The following is a 17138-nucleotide window of genomic DNA, read 5'->3' as shown; positions in this document are numbered from 1 at the left end:
AAAAAGACACCATGACCACAGCAACTCTTATAAAGAAAATCTTTAATTGGGATGGCTCACTTACAGTTTCAGAGGTTCAGTCCATTACCATCATGGCGGGGAGCATGGCGGCATGCAGGCAGAGGTAGTACTGGAGTAGTTGAAAGTCCTACATCTTGGAGGCAACAGGAAGTCAACTGAAAAATTGAGTGGTATCCTCAGAAGAGGAAACCTCAAAGCCCGCCCCCGCAGTGGCACACTTCCTCCAAAAAGGTCGTACCCACTCCAACAAAGCCACGCCTCCTAATAGTGCCTCTCCCTATGAGATTATGGGGGCCAATTACAGTCAAACTATCATAACAACCATCTCACTTCAGATGGCCTTCTTTGTTACAGCTCTGAGAGCTTATCCTGTTCAACAGTATTGTGATGCTGTGGGTTTTCAATTTTTGCAATATGATGAGAAAGTGACTTTCTGGATCTGGAAAAGAAAGATTAGGTGGTGTTAATCTGACCTGGGAGAATATGAGCACTACCGCAGTTTAGAGCCAAATTTGAAGCAACTTTACTTTTATTGGCGTGTCCCCGAGAGCTGGCTAGCAACTGTCCCCTAAGTTGGGTTAAAGAAAGCAGCCCTGAGCCCATTTTTTAGGGCCTTTTTGAGGAGAAAAATTATGAGTAATTGCAAAGCAGATTTACAGAAGAAATGTAGCAACAAGAAAATAAAAAAATTAAAAAAAAAACCTCAAAACCAAACCAAACCAAACCAACCCACCCACCCACCCACCCACCCACCAACCAACCAACCAACCAACCAAAAAAAGCCAGTCGGATGTTGTGATCTGAACCTTTAATCCCAGAATTTAGGAGGCAGAGGTAGGTAGATCTCTGTGAGTTCAAGGCCAGCCTGGTCTACTTAACACATTCAAGGACAGCCAGGGATACTCTGAGAAACCTTGTTTAAAAAAACCAAAAAACCAAACAACAACAACAACAACAACAAAAACCAACCAACCAATCAAAGAAACAAACAAACAAACAACAACAACAACAAAAAACAGCCAACATGTAGTCGTCATGTGATTACGAGGGTTAGGAAGGGTTTGGATGTTTCCCGAATTAAGGTCATGAGTTGGGGTAAGTCAGGTTCCAAGAAACAGAGATAGAAACTTAATTTTAAGAATACATCATAACGGTTAATGCCTTCAAAATGGAGTCAGGCAGGTTTCTCAGTGGGCAAAGACTCTTCAAAAGGGACCCTGGGAATCTGTAGAGAAGTACCATGTTGCTTCCTGGACAGGAAGGAGGTGGTGTGAAAGGCGGAGGAATAGAGACTTTCTGAGCTGGGGAAAACACAGCAAGACCTAAATAAATGGTTAGACAGAAAACGACAGCAAAAACAAACAAACCAAAGCCTGGCTTGTAGGAAGAGGAGCAGATACCTTAGCAGAGGACCCAAGTTTTTTCCTTCTTATTTTTACAACGCAGAAAATTAAACAGGACCCAGAGGCAACTGCTCACCCTTTTGAGAGATCAATGAGAGAAGTTATACTGGGAGATGGTGCTGAAGTTCTGACCACTACGACCTCAGACTCTGTATTCGGAGAGAAGGCCTGCAGAGGGCTGATTAAATGGAAATGATGATATTCAAATGGGTCCAAATCCAAAAATATTTAGACATAAAACAAACTTATAAGAAAAAACTTGGGTAAAGACACAGGAAAAGGACAGTGTCTTAGGGTTTCTATTGGAAAACATTTTATTGAGGTGGCTGCTTACAGTTCAGAGGTTCAGTCCGTTATCATCATAGTGGGACGTGGTAGGCAGCCGTGGTGCTGGCTACATCTTCATCACTAAGCAATAGGAAGGAGACTGTGACGCTGAGGAAACTTAAGTAAAAGCCCGCCTCTAGTGACACACTTTCTTCAACAAGGCCACATCTCTCAATAGTGCTACTCCCTATGAGCATATGGGGGTCAAATACATTCAAACGACCACACTCCATCACCTACAAGCCAAGAATAGAGGTTTCAGAGGAAACCCACCCTGTCAACACCTTGGATCATGGACTTCTACCTTACTGTATTAGACACTTGTTTTGTGGATGTAGCAAAATGCCAGACAGAACCAACTCGTGAAAGGAAGGATTTATTTTGGCTCACAATTGAGGCAACCCAAGTTTGAGGTAGCCTGACATGAAGCATCTGTGGCTAGGAAGTCCCTGAGTTTCTCCTTTTTATTTAGTCCAGGACCACAAGAGGCTGCTGTGCCTGCATTCAGAAGTTCCCGCCTCAGTTTACATCATGTGGATAATCCCTCACACACACAGACCCAGAGACTAGCCTAACGCAGAAAAGGTCCCAGTGCCATACCCAGAGGCTTGTCTCCTAGGTAATCTCAGGTCCTATCAAGTTGATAGTTGTTAACCATCATAACTGATGTACTAATTGTGGGACAATAGATTTCTGTTCTTCGTGCCACCCATTCTTTAGAACTTGGTTATGGCGGTGCTAGCAAACTCCAACGTCATTTGGAGGAAGAAGGGGAGAGTCTAATTTACAACTTAGCAAATCACCAAATACAGGTGGTTCCACTTAAGGAAAGATTTACTTTTAGGTAATGTGTATGTGTGTGTTGGGAGGCACCATGTGCCTCTGAGTGCGGGTGCCTGTGGAGGTCAGAAGAGTTAGGCCTCCTTGGAACCGGAGTTATAGGTGGCTTCTGGGCAGTCTCGTGTAGGTGCTGGGAACTGAAAGTCGATTCTCTGGAAGAGCAAGGCATGCTCTGACCTGCTGAGCATCTCTCCATCACTTGTCAAAGCAGAACTAGGTGTCCAGCCCTAACACGCCGTGGGCTTGGAGTCTTCTACAGGCTGCATCAGGGTCACCTGCAAGCTCCATCCTCTGATGCAACCAAGTCCAGCACCTCATGCCAGGTGAGAGGTTAGGGGTCAAAGACTTAGAGTCAGACTGTAGCTTTCGTGTACCTTTTGTCTTATTATGTTTTAAGAAAGACTTACCTGTCAGTATCTCTTTAGTATCTAGACATTCAAAAAACTTCTGGTCGCAAAGACTGTGTTTCAGTACAAAGCATGTTTCATACAGTACCAAGGTGGTTCTAATAGAATTCTCTTGTGTTCCTACATCACTGTGGTTTATGAAACAGAAGACATGAACTGCAAAGGACATATGAAAAGGCTTTCCTGAAAACTGAAAAATTGAACAAAAACTAATTCTCTCAGGACCCAGCTTTGGTAGGTGATATTTAGCAAAACCTTTCATAATGATTTGTTTGGTTTATTGTAAACAATAGGTTTGAACATTTAGTGCAAAACTTTACATTGGTTCTTGTCAGCCAGCAGCCTCATTTCCTTTTCCTACCTCCCTGCCCAAATGTCATCCCTTCTTCATTTACACAGGGTATTTAAAGTGCTATGGTTTGTATATGGGTTAAGTGTGGCCACTAAAGTGAAGCTCATCACCCAAGATTCTTTTGAGAAAAAGATTTATTTGGGAAGGATGAGTCCAGGAGAGTGGCTGCCTCTGCCAGAGGGATAAAATACAATCTCCAACTGAACAGACAGAGAGGCTTATATAGGGCCTCTTAGGGGCAGAGTTTTCCTAGGAAGAAGAGGGATTGGTTAGTTTTCCCTGCTCAGGAATTGGTTAGTTTAGTTGGTCAGAAGCAGGGATGGCTCTGATTTCAGGGCCAAACTGTGTTTCTCTCACTGGTCCTTTTTAGCCTTTTGACTCTCATCTTAGGGCCAGGGCATATTTCTCTCACTGGCTCTGATTCTAAGGACAAAGTGTGTGTCTTTGCCACTGGTTTCAGAATGTTTCTTTGGTCCTGGGTTCTTTCCCTGGCTCAGGTCTCAGATCCAGGGTGTGTTTCTTTCACTGGCTCTAGGTTTAGAGTCAGGGTGCTCAGTGATTGGTTGGTTCCCTGAGCCAGTTGACCCTTTGACCCTACATAAAGACCAAGTATTGGAAGCAAGACCTCAGCGTGACTGTGTTGGAAGGTGGGAATCTTTGCACAGAAGAGCCTGACAGGAAGTCCTTGGATAAACTGGGGAAACTGCTCTTGGAGTCTTATGCTGGAATGAGAACAGGTTTTAATAAGAGTAAGGTCAAGCAAAGTCATCCTCTTGTTTCCTGCTTTGTTTTTGTTGTTTGATTGGTTGGATTTTTTATTTGTTTGCTTGCTTGCTTGCTTGCTTGCTTTGTTTTGTTTTGATATAGAATTTCTTTGTATACCCTTGACAGTCCTGGAACCAGCTTTGTAAATCAGGTTGGCCTTGAATTTACAGGCCAACTGCCTCTGCCTCTGCCTCCTGCCTCTGCCTCCTGAGTGCTGGGATTAAAGCCATGTGCTACCACAGTTTGGTGCTTCCTGCTTTGCGATGTGATCTAGTTCCTTAAAAGTGCCCCCACCCTAGCCATCTACCCTGACGTGATACAAGGTGGGGACCTTGCCAGAGCCTCACCTTGCTGTTTGGACTTCCAGCACCCTTGATTATAAACCTCATTTCTCTATAATGCTTGCCTGCTTTGAATATTTTACTACAGTAACCCAAAACCAAACTAACACAAGTGCTTTCTTTCTAAGGACATCTGCATTTTCTCCTGCAGTAGGGTGTAAGCAAAAAGATTGGACAGATAGGGCAGAGCATGTCTTTAACCCCATCACTTAGGAGGCAGAAGCAGGAGGATCTCTGAGTTTAAGCCAGTCCCTACATAGCAAGTTCTAGGACAGTCAGGACTTTATAAAGAGACACTATCTCAAAAAACAAAAAATCAAACAAAAAGATTACAAGTCTCATAGAGTTCCTTGGGCAAAAATATTCTTGCCAATTGGACCCCATTTCAAGTTTGCATGTAGCCAGGCTGCTGTATTATTTTCAGTAGAGCTAGTAAGTACTTTTGTTGTTGCCTTTGATGTCATCTGTTTGTTTTAGAAGAGTTTGGGAATGCTGTGATGAGGGTTAAAAGATTATTATGTAAAAATACAAAAGCGTGGGATGTGCAGTTTTGAGACTGACATACTAATTAGAAATTCTGGGAACTCTTCTCACTGCGAGTGGCACTAATTTTCTACTTCAGCTGTCAAGAGAAAGCAAATGGGTTTTATTTTAAGCCGTCAGACCGACTTTAGTGTTTGCTGAGCCTCAAAAACAGGGAGCATCTGGTTTTGAAAATAGGAACCTGGTGCTTGATACCCACTTTTTGTTATTAAGATGCTCTTAAATCAAGAGGAGTGGAGCCCTTAGATGCCAACAAAAACCAGTTAAACCAGAACCTGTGAGCTTTGTTTTGTTTTATCCATAATGTGTCTTTTATTTTTATACAGCAAAAGTCCCAATAAAAGAGCCATCATTTACCGTGCACCCAGCAGTATGCTCGGAGCCATGGAGCAGCCTGCTCAGAGCCTCAGAGCGGCAAGCTGGCAGTGTCCCAAACATTTCACATCAGACGCGTTGTAGCACTGAAGCCCGTGAGGGTGTGTCCCCTTCTTTACAGAGAAGGAAATAAAGCTAAAAGAGGTTAAACTTTGTGATGAAGGGCAGGACCCAGACTTAAACCCAAGTGGACTCAGATCAATGGCTCCAGTCCATGGCTTGAATTCCTCAGTCTCTTTGTTTTTCCATGTCAACCTGATGAACTACTGCTTGGGTCCTTTAAGTTCAGCGAGCATGTCTAAGGAAAGAGAGGGAGGAGGAGATGAGCTCCTATTGTTTGCCTCCCTTTCATTCTTATTGTCTAACTCAGATGCATATTTGGGAGACTTCTAACAACTTGCAAGAATTAGGTACATAAATGTTCTGGATAGAATCCTAGTCCTAACAGACGAGGTTCTAATCCCAGCACGGTCACTTCCCATGTATATAACCTTCTCCTCCTGCTTCCCTGTTTGCCAAATGTGTTAATGGTGTCTATCTTAGAGGGTTAGAGTCAGAACAAGAGATAGGGCAGAGGAGGCATCTGGTATGTGGTTGACTTTTAATAAATTGTTGACTAGTGCCTTTGCACGCTGGACTGTTGTTTTATGTAACTCATAACATCAGGTCTATCTAAAATATTGGAGAAGAAGCAAAATGAGAAAGCGCTGATGGACTGCATTATGGTGATCATTCTTAATATTTTCCCTCAGCAAACTGCATCCGGGTTGTTTTATGCCTGTGTTCTATCTGGAAAACATTATAAAACTTTGAGCAGACAATGGCACGTTAGTACAGTGCTTGCCAAAGCACCATATGCTTTTTCTGATAGAGATATAACTTTATTGCCTTTTATGTACTCTCTTGCTTAATACAGTAAGCAAATGGGAGATAATTTGAAATGCCTTTTCCACCATTTGCAGTGTCAGAACACGCAACTTACCTTTAAGAATGCAAACGATTCATTGCTGGTGTTGCACAGACAACAAACACATCTTTGAAACAATCACCTGCACGGTGCTGAGCATTCCTAGGCTTTTCCCTCTGCGGTAATGAAATAGGATGTTCTTGCAAACTGTAGTTTTGGAGCCAGGTCTAAGATATCTTTGTGATCTCTGTGCACGTTCTTTTAGAGGCAAAGGGTGAAAAGCTGGCTCCTCTATGCTAAAAAAAAAATGTCTTTTTAAAATTCCTTTGGGAAGAAGAATGATGTGTTTGATGGCAAAGAGCCCAGAGATACCTCTGGCTTCTGGGGTAGGATGGCTCTGGCAGATTTAGAGGAACTGTGGAGCCACAGGTAATGGATAATTGCAGCCTCCATGGGGTTGTAGCTCCTCCTCACACTGATATACCGCAGCCAGTCTTACCACCCTGGTTCTTTGTAGGCAAAGCATGAGTTGCATGCAGGGAATCGTTTGGTGATGGGAATTAATAGAAAGAACACTGGGTTTAGATGACACTGTTTCTTGACCTGATTGTACGGCATTTGATCCGGGATGTATCTCGTGACCTCAGACCCTCGTTTATTCATACGGCCAATACGCTGCACTTCATGATGTCCAAGCTATCTCTGAAGTCTAATGTTCTAGAGATGTACAATGTGTGTGATCACGTGTCCAATTAATTAGGACCAATTTATATGATTTATGCCACGTTTCCAAACCACCTCCATATTTTTAATCTCGTTTTTCACCCTACCACAAACCTGTGAAATAGGACGGGGGAATGCTTTCGTCTCATTTGACGTATTAGGAAACGTAGGCAAATAGAGATTAAGTTAATGGCAGAGTCCAGGTCTCCTGACTCTCATTTCTGGGCTTCTGTACTAAATTAAGCTTGGATTAGTCTTTTGGGATAAGTGTGAAAGGGTATGCAGCTGAATTCTTTGTGGAAAAAAATAACTTGATAAATTATATTAAATTACTACAGTAGATAAAAAACAAACTTCTATTTCCCTTGTGGAGAATTTGCCTTTGAATCCCACTGTGAAATGGATTAGAACATTTTGTTAGGATGTAAGCAATGTACAAATCCAGAAAAGGTACACATCTCATATCCTTCTAAATGGATAATTTCTCCCGGGACTTCTTTACGTTCGGAAAATTCACTTTATTATTGCATTCTAAAGATTGTGGCTTTAAATGCCACGGCATCTGAGTCTAACTGTTATTGGTGACACCTGTGGTTATCAGTTTCCACTGCCATCCTCTCTGCTTCCTTTGTTCTGCTCCATAGATGCGATTTGATTTATGAATGAGAGCGTTTTTTGATTCTTCAAGATACATTTTTGGCGAATTGGTTCAATAACTTGTTATTGAAAAGCAAAATCCATCAGGGGCATATCTGCCTACTTCTCGAAGAACTCTCTCTTAGAATCTGTTTATTCATCACCAGTACCTCAGCCCTAGATTTTATGAGGACAGATCCATACTTTTTGTTTGTTAAAGTTGTCTGTGAAAGTGTTCAACCCCAAAGACCAGCTTGAAAGCATCCTGTAATATCTGAGAAATTAAACAAATATCTAAATTCACAAGATGACCTACACAATATAATTCAGATTGCGAGCCCTTTCCCTTTGGTGAGGTCAGACTGCCAGACTCCATAAGAATGAGAATAGAATCAGTGTTCGAAGATTCCCTCTTCTGTCGCAGATCTGAAGGATGCATGTTTCTCAGCCACACTAAAGGCGGCTTTGGAATTGTACACTTGACCTCCTCAAGAGGAATCTACAAGGTATCCTAGCTAACTGCCATTCCCACCCACTGTAAGAGCCAAACTGGCTGCATGGAGTCTAACTTCTGCTCACCCGGGATGTTTGCCTATTCCTTTGCTTGACTTTCAAACACTGGGGTTCACAATGAACAGCAGCTGCACCCTTGTATACCTACCTGCCTCACTCTTCACACAGTTTTGTCATCGGATGCCATTTTGTCGGATTGTTGCCTTTTCAGAAACAGACATTTACCTGCTCCTTCTTGACACTGACATAGAAGATTCGGTGAGACAAAGGAAAGCAAAAACCCTGCTTCCCACCTGCTCTATACATTATTCATATATTCAGCTAGACACTTCTATGTGACAGGCAGACTGCATGATCCTTCCCTGAAAAGTTCTCTGGAAATATTTCTCTTCCAGCTGTTTTCCTTTCATACAGAGGTTTACACACACACACACACACACACACACACACACGCACACGCACACGCACACACACACTATATAGGTCTTGAACCAACATGTCTACGTTAAGAATCTGGGATCTGTTGCATATAAAGCTGCACTGGTGGGCTTTTACAGTTGGGAAGCATAGCATCAAAGCATGTGTGCCCAAGTCTTCAACACCACCTCCAGGGTGAAGGATTTTCAGGGAGGACCCATAAGACTCAGTATATGGTTGCATGCATGGGTATAAATTTTTTTTATAGCAAGAGGATTCAGAGGAAAGCCAGCAAAGGGAACAGGACCATAGAGCACCAGTAGAATCAGCCAGTACCTGCTTAATTTCTCTGGTGAAGAATTCTGGCAACTAGGAGATGGTGTCTCCTATGATGCTCATTAGACTTAGGGTCCCTGACTTGTGCCAGATGTTAGGAACATAGCGCTTCTGACTACCACGCACTAACATTCTGGTCTCCTGAGAGCAACTCATGGCTTTGGCAGATGACTTAGGTACTTTAAACTGCTCCATCACCTAGAGGATGATGGAAACTTCTCCAAACCCAGATTCTCCAATGTCAGCCAAGGGCTCGCCCTACAAACAGCATTCTCAGGATAGCAGGGCCAACTTACTACACTTTTTTCTACACAATTGTATAGAAACAAGATAAAAGAAAGTTTCCAAGTATGTTAACTAATGGTAGTGTATTAGTTACTTTTGTGTGGCTGAGTCTATAATAACTAATGGAAACCTTTTAAGAGGGAAAGGATATAATTTTGTTTGTGGTGTTAGAGGGTTCATGGTGGAGAAGGCAAGGCAAAGGTGATGGTGGTCAGTGCATGTGCCAGAGCTCCAAGTGCGACCGCGCACCAAGAAGTAGAGAGCAGGGGCTGGAGGATGGCTTAGCAGTAGAGAACATTGGCTGCTCTTCAGGAGGAGCTAGGCGCAATTCTCAGCATCCTTGTGGTAGCTCACAACTGTCTGTAACTCCAGCTCTGGGGGATATGATGACCTCTTCTGAACTCCATGGTTTCTCTCTCTCTCTCTCTCTCTCTCTCTCTCTCTCTCTCTCTCTCTCTCTCTCACACACACACACACACACACACACACACACATGCAAAACATCCAAACACATTTAAAAAAAACAACCTCCAAAACAAAAAGTAGATAGCAGGTTGCAACTAGGGGCAATTATAACCTTTAAAAGGCCACCCCCAGGGACCCACTTCTTCCAGTTAAGTCCCACTTCCTAAAGGTTTCCCAGCCTCTCAAAGTAGGAAAAAATGTTCAAAACATGAGCCTTTTTTGGGGGGGGGGTTATATTTCAGATTCAAACCTTAAAAAGTAGAAAGAGAGACTAGATGAAGGAGATTCTAGCAATGAAGTATGAAATCTTATTTCTTTGGGATTTTTTTTGGTTTGTATGTGTGTATACGTGCATATGTTTATGTGTATATGTGCATGCATTTGTGTGGGAGTGTAAATATGTTTGCATGTGAACACATGCGGGCCAGAGATTCAATGTTGGGAGTCTCCCTCAATTGTTCTCCAAGACCTTACTTTTTTGAGACAGGGTCTCTCACTGAAAACCCAGAGTTTGCTGATTCAGCTAGACTGGCTTCTGTCTTCCCTTGCCCAGTACTAGGATTGCAACCATCCCTCTTGGCATGTGTGTGTGTGTACATGTAGGTGAGTGTCTATGTGTAGTTGTAGTGTATGTGTGTATGGTGTATAGTGTGTATGCATGTGTGTGTGTGTGTGTGTGTGTGTGTGTGCACATGTGTGCATGGGTAGTGTCTTACTGTCATTTTGCAACACGGTCTTTCCCTTAACTAGGAGCTGGCTGGTAGCCAGGAAGTTCCAGAAATCTTCTTATTTCTACACTATGCTTTACGGAAGTGGGTTTATAAGAGCATGTGGCCATGCCAGGCCTTTTGTGAGGGTTCTAGGGATTGAATATGCATCCTTATGTCTGTATGGTAACATCTCTCCAGACCTTCTTGAGGATCTTAATAACAACATCCACTCGCCTGCATTTGAAAAGGAAGCAGGCCACGAAAAAAAAAGATGGGAACCACCCAACCTCCAAGACCTCTTGGCTATTGGCTTATCTTCACTTATAGAAGAATCTGTTCTTTTTTATTGATTTTTATTGAGCTCTACATTTTTCTCTGCTCCCATCTCTGCCTCCCCCTTCCCCTTCAACCCTCTCCCAAGGTCCCCATAGTCTCAATTTACTCAGGAGATCTTGTCTTTTTCTACTACCTATGTAGATTAGTTCTATGTATGTCTCTCTTAGGGTCCTCATTGTTGTCTAGGTTCTCTGAGATTGTGTTTGTGGGCTGGTTTTCTTTGCTTTATGTTTAAAAACCACCATGAATGAGTACATGTGATAATTTTCTTTCTGGGTCTGGGTTACCTCACTCAAAATGATATTTTCTAGCTCCATCCATTTGACTACAGAATTCAAGATGTTGTTATTTTTTCTGCTGTGTAGTACTCCATTAGGTAAATGTACCACATTTTTCTTATCCATTATTCAGTCAAAGGGCATTTAGGTTGTTTCCAGGTTCTGGCTATGAAAAACAATGCTGGTATGAACATAGTTGAGCACATGTCCTTGTGGCACGATTGAGCATCCTTTGGTTATATACCCAAAAGTGGTATTACTGGGTCTTGAGGAAGGTTGTTTCCTAATTTTCTGAGAAATTGTCACACTGACATCTAAAGGGGTTATACCAGCTTGCATTTCCACCAGCAATGCAGGAGTGTTCCCTTTTCCCTACAACCTCTCCAAGTTGTCATCAGTGTTTTTTGATCTTGGCCAAAGAATCTGTTCTTCTATATGTTCTTCAGCATGCTTACAAATTCATATGCTCTCAATCGTTATATGCTACATCAGTCTGAATGATGTAGACAAACATTCAGCTCTACAGACATTGTTTTTTAAATTTCTTTTTAATTTTTCAAATAGAATAGCCCTTTCTCTAGTTTCTGGAAAGTCACCATTATAAACAGACTGGATGGATGGTCACTGAAAGCCGTGAGCCACGCCACCACACTTATGTCTGCCCAAATAAACTAGAGTCGTGATGCTCAACCTCTTGGGCTTCCATGAATATTCATAAGTATTTGCTCCTGTGTTAGTCATGCTTTGAGACTTTAATCTTCATCACCGAGAAGTATCTTTCTGCATCTACAAACCTCCCAAGATTACCTGGTAGAGTAAGCCATCTGCTTATGGCGGGCTGATGGCAAAATCAAAGGGAAGAGACGATTGTTTATTATTATTTATTGTTTATTCCCAAGGAAGTTTCCAGATGGCGAGTCTGAGTATTTTGTTATCTAACTAGCAAGTTTTCTTGCTTCTAAACAATTAGACTTTCTCATACATTTATTTATGCCTATTTGTTTGTATCTAGTTCACTGACTCAGGCGAGCAGTAGAGCAGCCTGTCCCTTACAAAACCACTCTAGAAAACCTAAGCCTGACAGACACAACCACTTCTCCTTGCATTTCAAGGGGCAAAACCCCCGGACATGCTTTTCACAATTTTAATCACCTCTGACATTTTTTTTTTACTTTTCTTAGTCCTATACATTTTTAAAAATTGTTTATTTTTATTTCATGTGCTTTGGTGTTTTGTCTGCATGTATGTATGTGTTAGGGTGTTGGAACCCCTGGAAATGGAGTCACAAACAGTTGTGAGCTGCCATGTGAGTGCTGGGAATTGAACCCGGGTCCTCTGGAAGAGCAGTCAGTGCTCTTAGCCAATGAGCCATCTCTCCAGTCCCTATATATTGTTTTTAAAAGTCTGGGCCAGAATTGGACTCAAAGGTTTTTAAACCAAACACACACACACACAAACACACATACACACACAAATATATCTGATATATATTATCTTTACATATACATAATATGTATATATTCTTTACAAAAAATTGATATCCATTTTTTTGAGACAGGGTCTTATTATGTAGCCCTGGTTAAAATGGAACTTGCAATATAGACCAGGTTGACCTCCAGCTTGAGATCAAGCATGCACCACTATACTGGGCTTAATATTCATATGCTTTTATTAAGATTTATTTTTATTTTATATGTAATAGAGTTTTGCCTGCATGTGTCCATGTGTATTATGTGGTGCTGGGGCTTCCAGGGGTCATAAGTGAGCATCAGATCCCCTGAAACTGGAGTTACAAGGCACCATGTTGGTACTGGGACCCAATCCTAGGTCCTCTGCAAGAGCTGAGCCATCTCTCCAGACCCTAATATTGTTAAAAATTATTATTATTGCCAAGTGGCGGTTAATCCCAGCACTCCAGAGGCAGACACAGGCAGATTCTCTGTGAGTTTGAGGCCAGACTGGTCTACAGAGAGAGTTCCAGGGCAGCTAAGGCAACACAGAAAAACCTGTCTCAGAAAAAAAAATTATTATTATTGAGACAGTGTTTCTCTGTGTAGTCCTGGCTGTCCTGAAACTCACTCTGTAGACCAGGCTGGCTTCAGACTCAGAGACCTGCCTACCTCTGCCTCCTGATTGCTGGGATTAAAGGCATGTGCCACTTCTTCCGGTTTTAAAATTATTTTTATTGGATGTATATGGGTGTTTTATGAGTGTTTAAGTGTGCGTCACATTTTTACAGTGCTTGTGGAGGCCAGGAAAAGGCATCAGATGCCCTGGGACTGGGATTTACAGCCAGTTGTGAGGCACCACGTGGACGGTGGAAACAGAATCCTCTGCAAGAACAACAAGAAGAACAACGAGAAGCCATTTCCAACTACTTACTATTTACATTTTTAAATTAATAATAGATGAAACTTATTCATTTCAAGTATTCTTTTTTTTAAATAATAATTTATTTATTATGTATACAATATTCTGCCTGTGTGTATGCCTGCAGGCCAGAAGAGGGCACCAGACCTCATTACAGATGGTTGTGAGCCAATATGTGGTTGCCAGGAATTGAACTCAGGACCTTTGGAAGAGCAGGCAATGCTCTTAACCACTGAGCCATCTCTCCAGCCCCTCAAGTTTTTCCTATCAACCATATGTTGGATCATTGTACTGGCTGGTTTTGTGTGTCAACTTGACACAAGCTAGAGTCATCAAAGGAAGGAGCCTTAGTCGAGGAAGTTCCTCCTTGAGATCCAGCTGTAAGGCACTTTCTCATTAAGGGATCAGTGAGGGAGGGCCCAGCCAATGGTGGGTGATGCCATCCCTGGGCTGAGAAAGCCATGGGAAGTTAGCCAGTAAACAGCACCCCTCCATGGCCTCTGCATCAGTTCCTGCCTCCAGGTCCCTGCCCTGTTAGAGTTCCTGCCCTGACTTCCTTCAGTGATGGATGGCAATATGGAAGAGTAAGTCAAGCAAATCCTTTCCTCCCCAACTTGCTTTTGATCATAGTGTTAGGTCACAGCAATAGAAACCCTAACTAACACAATCATGTTACCTGTACCTTAAAAGTCAATTTAAAAAAATATGCTTTAGCTGTGTGGTGGTGGTACATGCCTTTAATCCCAGCACTTGGGAGGCAGAAACAGGTGAGTTTGAGGCTAGTCTAGTCTACAGAGAGAGTTCCAGGACAGGCTCCATAGCTACACAGAGAAACCCTGTCTCAACAAATAAACAAACAAAACAAAACAAAACAAAAAAAACAATTCCCCTTCCAAAAACAAGTATGTTTTAAGAATTAAAGATCTTTTACAACAAAATGTATCATGGACTAATGAAAATTCACTATGGACCAGCAGCTGAGAACAATCCTGGAAAGACTAATGCCTAGCATTGAAAAAAGTTTACATCTCAACCCTAGACATCAAACTGTCCCTGACACTAGGTCACAGTCCTTGCTTGGTACTGAAGGCCCACACCACACTCTTCTCCTCCCCAGGACTCCCCTGCAAGGCTACTCCTTTTCAGCTTGTGGTCCGCAGCATTTTCCAGCTCTGTTCTGCCGTTTCGTGTCTTCGTTTCTCCCTGCCTCCATCTGAAATGAACCTTATGGCATTTACTTGCTATAGAATGTCTTCCTATATTTACAGAACACTCTTCTTGGAGACTTTTTAAAATTTTTTTTTTTTTATTTTCAAGACAGGGTTTCTCCGTAGCTTTTTTGGTTCCTGTCCTGGAACTAGCTCTTCTAGACCAGGTTGGCCTTGAACTCACAGAGTGCTGGGATTAAAGGCGTGCACCACCACCGCCCGGCCTTCTTGGAGACTTTTGACATTCTCAATAACAAGACAGTAAAAGATAGGATTTCTATGACTTAGAATATTTCTTATCCCATCTAGTTAGCATTCAGCTGGACAGTTGATGAAATTCTTCTTAATATTTTCATCTAAAACTAAGTATTTTGAATAAAGTCCGTATGGGTAATACTCAGGACAGGCAGAATATCTGGGATAGATGCAAGGAATTAGCAGTTTTTATTAGGGATTTTAATATTGTCACCTACTGCCCAAAGGGCACTGTGGTTCTAAAATCTAAAGGTTGTTTCTCTTCCAAAGTGAACCCTCACACTACAGAAATTCTTCTCCTCGTATGTGACTGTGTACATGTGCTATCTGGGGTGGGAGGGGCCACGAGCATGGAGGAATGTGAGGCTCCTGAGTTAACACTCTAGTACACATCTTTTGTACATAGGACGCGTTTACATTGCTCTCCAATTACCACTCTGTGGTCCATATGATGCATTTATTTTATAGTTTCATATATTTACAATTGTCATTACTCAACAGCTGACATGAGTCCTTAGTGAACTTGTATTTCAAACATTTTTATTAAAAAAAAATTACCAATTTGATTGAGTCCTTCAACCACATTTCCTGTGTCCTAACCCCTCCCCTTAAAGATGTGTATAACAGATAGAAAATAGGAAGAAATTTTACTAAGAACTCTAATAGTGCAGCTATATAGCAGTTTCAAAGTGTATTCCAGTGAACAAAGAGAGTTCTAATGAAGAAACATTGGTTAACTGCCAGGCAATCAAGCTTGTAGGAAGTGAATCATGAGAAATACCATAACGATAAAAAGGAGAGCCCATGGGTACAGGAAGTGGAAAGAAAGACCAACTGGAGTTCTGGTGTGAGAAAGGACAGTTAAAGCTCCACATTCATTAGAAAGGGGGGGGGGGGGCTAAAGGGCTGAAGATGGCGAGAGTCTTTGAAATAATTGAGGCTGAACCAGAACCAGGTATAGCCGAGTCCACCGGAGCAGAGGGAGAGGCACACATGAGTTCCTAGGTCAGGATAACACTGGCTGAACTCAGAAAACACAACTCATGAGGACCGTGCAACATGTCTTACCATCGCTTGGAGTATTCAAGACTCACGGCCAGTGGTCTCCTGAGCATGCAAGATAAGCCACTAAGTAGTCCAGCTACTGGAGAGCTCACCCTGGTGGTGATGGTGGTGGGGTTGGCTGAGGGGTAAGAAACTGGCAGGATGGCCAACCCTGTAACTACCCAGGCTCAGAACCAGGGGTATGGTTTGGCCCACCCCGATATCTGCCCCATCTGTCGCTGTCTGTGATCTGCTGGAGCACATGAAGGAACTGGTTCTGCAGATCCAAAGCTATGGGATCTCCATGAAACGGGGCAACAACAAGATATTCAAGAGGAGGCTCAGTGAGTGCTCAGTATCCACAGTGTAGCAGAGCCCAGAGGCCTCAAACCAGATCAACGACTCTTTGCAACGAACACTTGCAAGTAAAGATACCTGGACAACAAATAAAAAATCATCCAGCTAGAAGGATTGGGGCAAAGAAGCTTCTTGTATCTGGGTAATATGGCTCCTTATCTAATAGGTCTCACTCCTGCCTGGTCACTGGTGCACGGGGATGAAAGCTCCTCCAGGAAGGATACAGGGGATCTGCCACCGACAAAATGTTCCCCGGTGTGAGGTCAACACAAACGACAGGTCGACAGAGCGCTCCTTGGTCTACTTGGCACCTTGCCAGTATGTGAGCAAAGGTGGTCAGAAGAGAGACTTGACCCAGCAAGTCTTTGTGGCAGCATTCTGTATTAAGAATCCTAAAATAAGTTCCAAAACTGCCTCCTGTTTCCCTGGCGTGGGAAAAGAGCCAGGGAAAAAAGCTTTTACACAGTTTAGGACTAAAGGTGTATAACAATAAAATAACACAGTATGTGTAACAGTGGCATAAATCCCAGGAGCCCCTCAAGCCTGGGAACGATACTAAAGGATTTATGTTTTAGTTTATTGATCCAGTAATTTTATACTTTAACATTTGATTTCTCAATAGTAGGACTTACTGAAATTTGGGGAGAATTCTTCTGTGGTATTAAGTAACACCGGTATTGAGTTGGTGCAGTATGGTGACCACCAGGGAACTGACATAAACCCACATTTCACTTCAAGGAAAAACAAAAATTAGAAAATGTTGTTCGCTAAATTGGCATTCATCTTATAAGCAGTGGCAGAGATTTAGTAAATGCCACTATAAATTCTCTAAAAAAATAAATCCCTTAATACATATTTTTATTCAGTGAATGCAGACCAGGGACCCAGAGAGCAAAGAGCCCTGAGTAGGTCTGTAATCTTGAG

Source organism: Microtus oregoni, unplaced genomic scaffold, assembly GCF_018167655.1.
Source record: "Microtus oregoni isolate MIOR12 unplaced genomic scaffold, Mior012 000027F_ref0000203, whole genome shotgun sequence".
NCBI lineage: Eukaryota > Metazoa > Chordata > Mammalia > Rodentia > Cricetidae > Microtus > Microtus oregoni.
Note: the sequence above shows the minus strand (reverse complement) of the source record.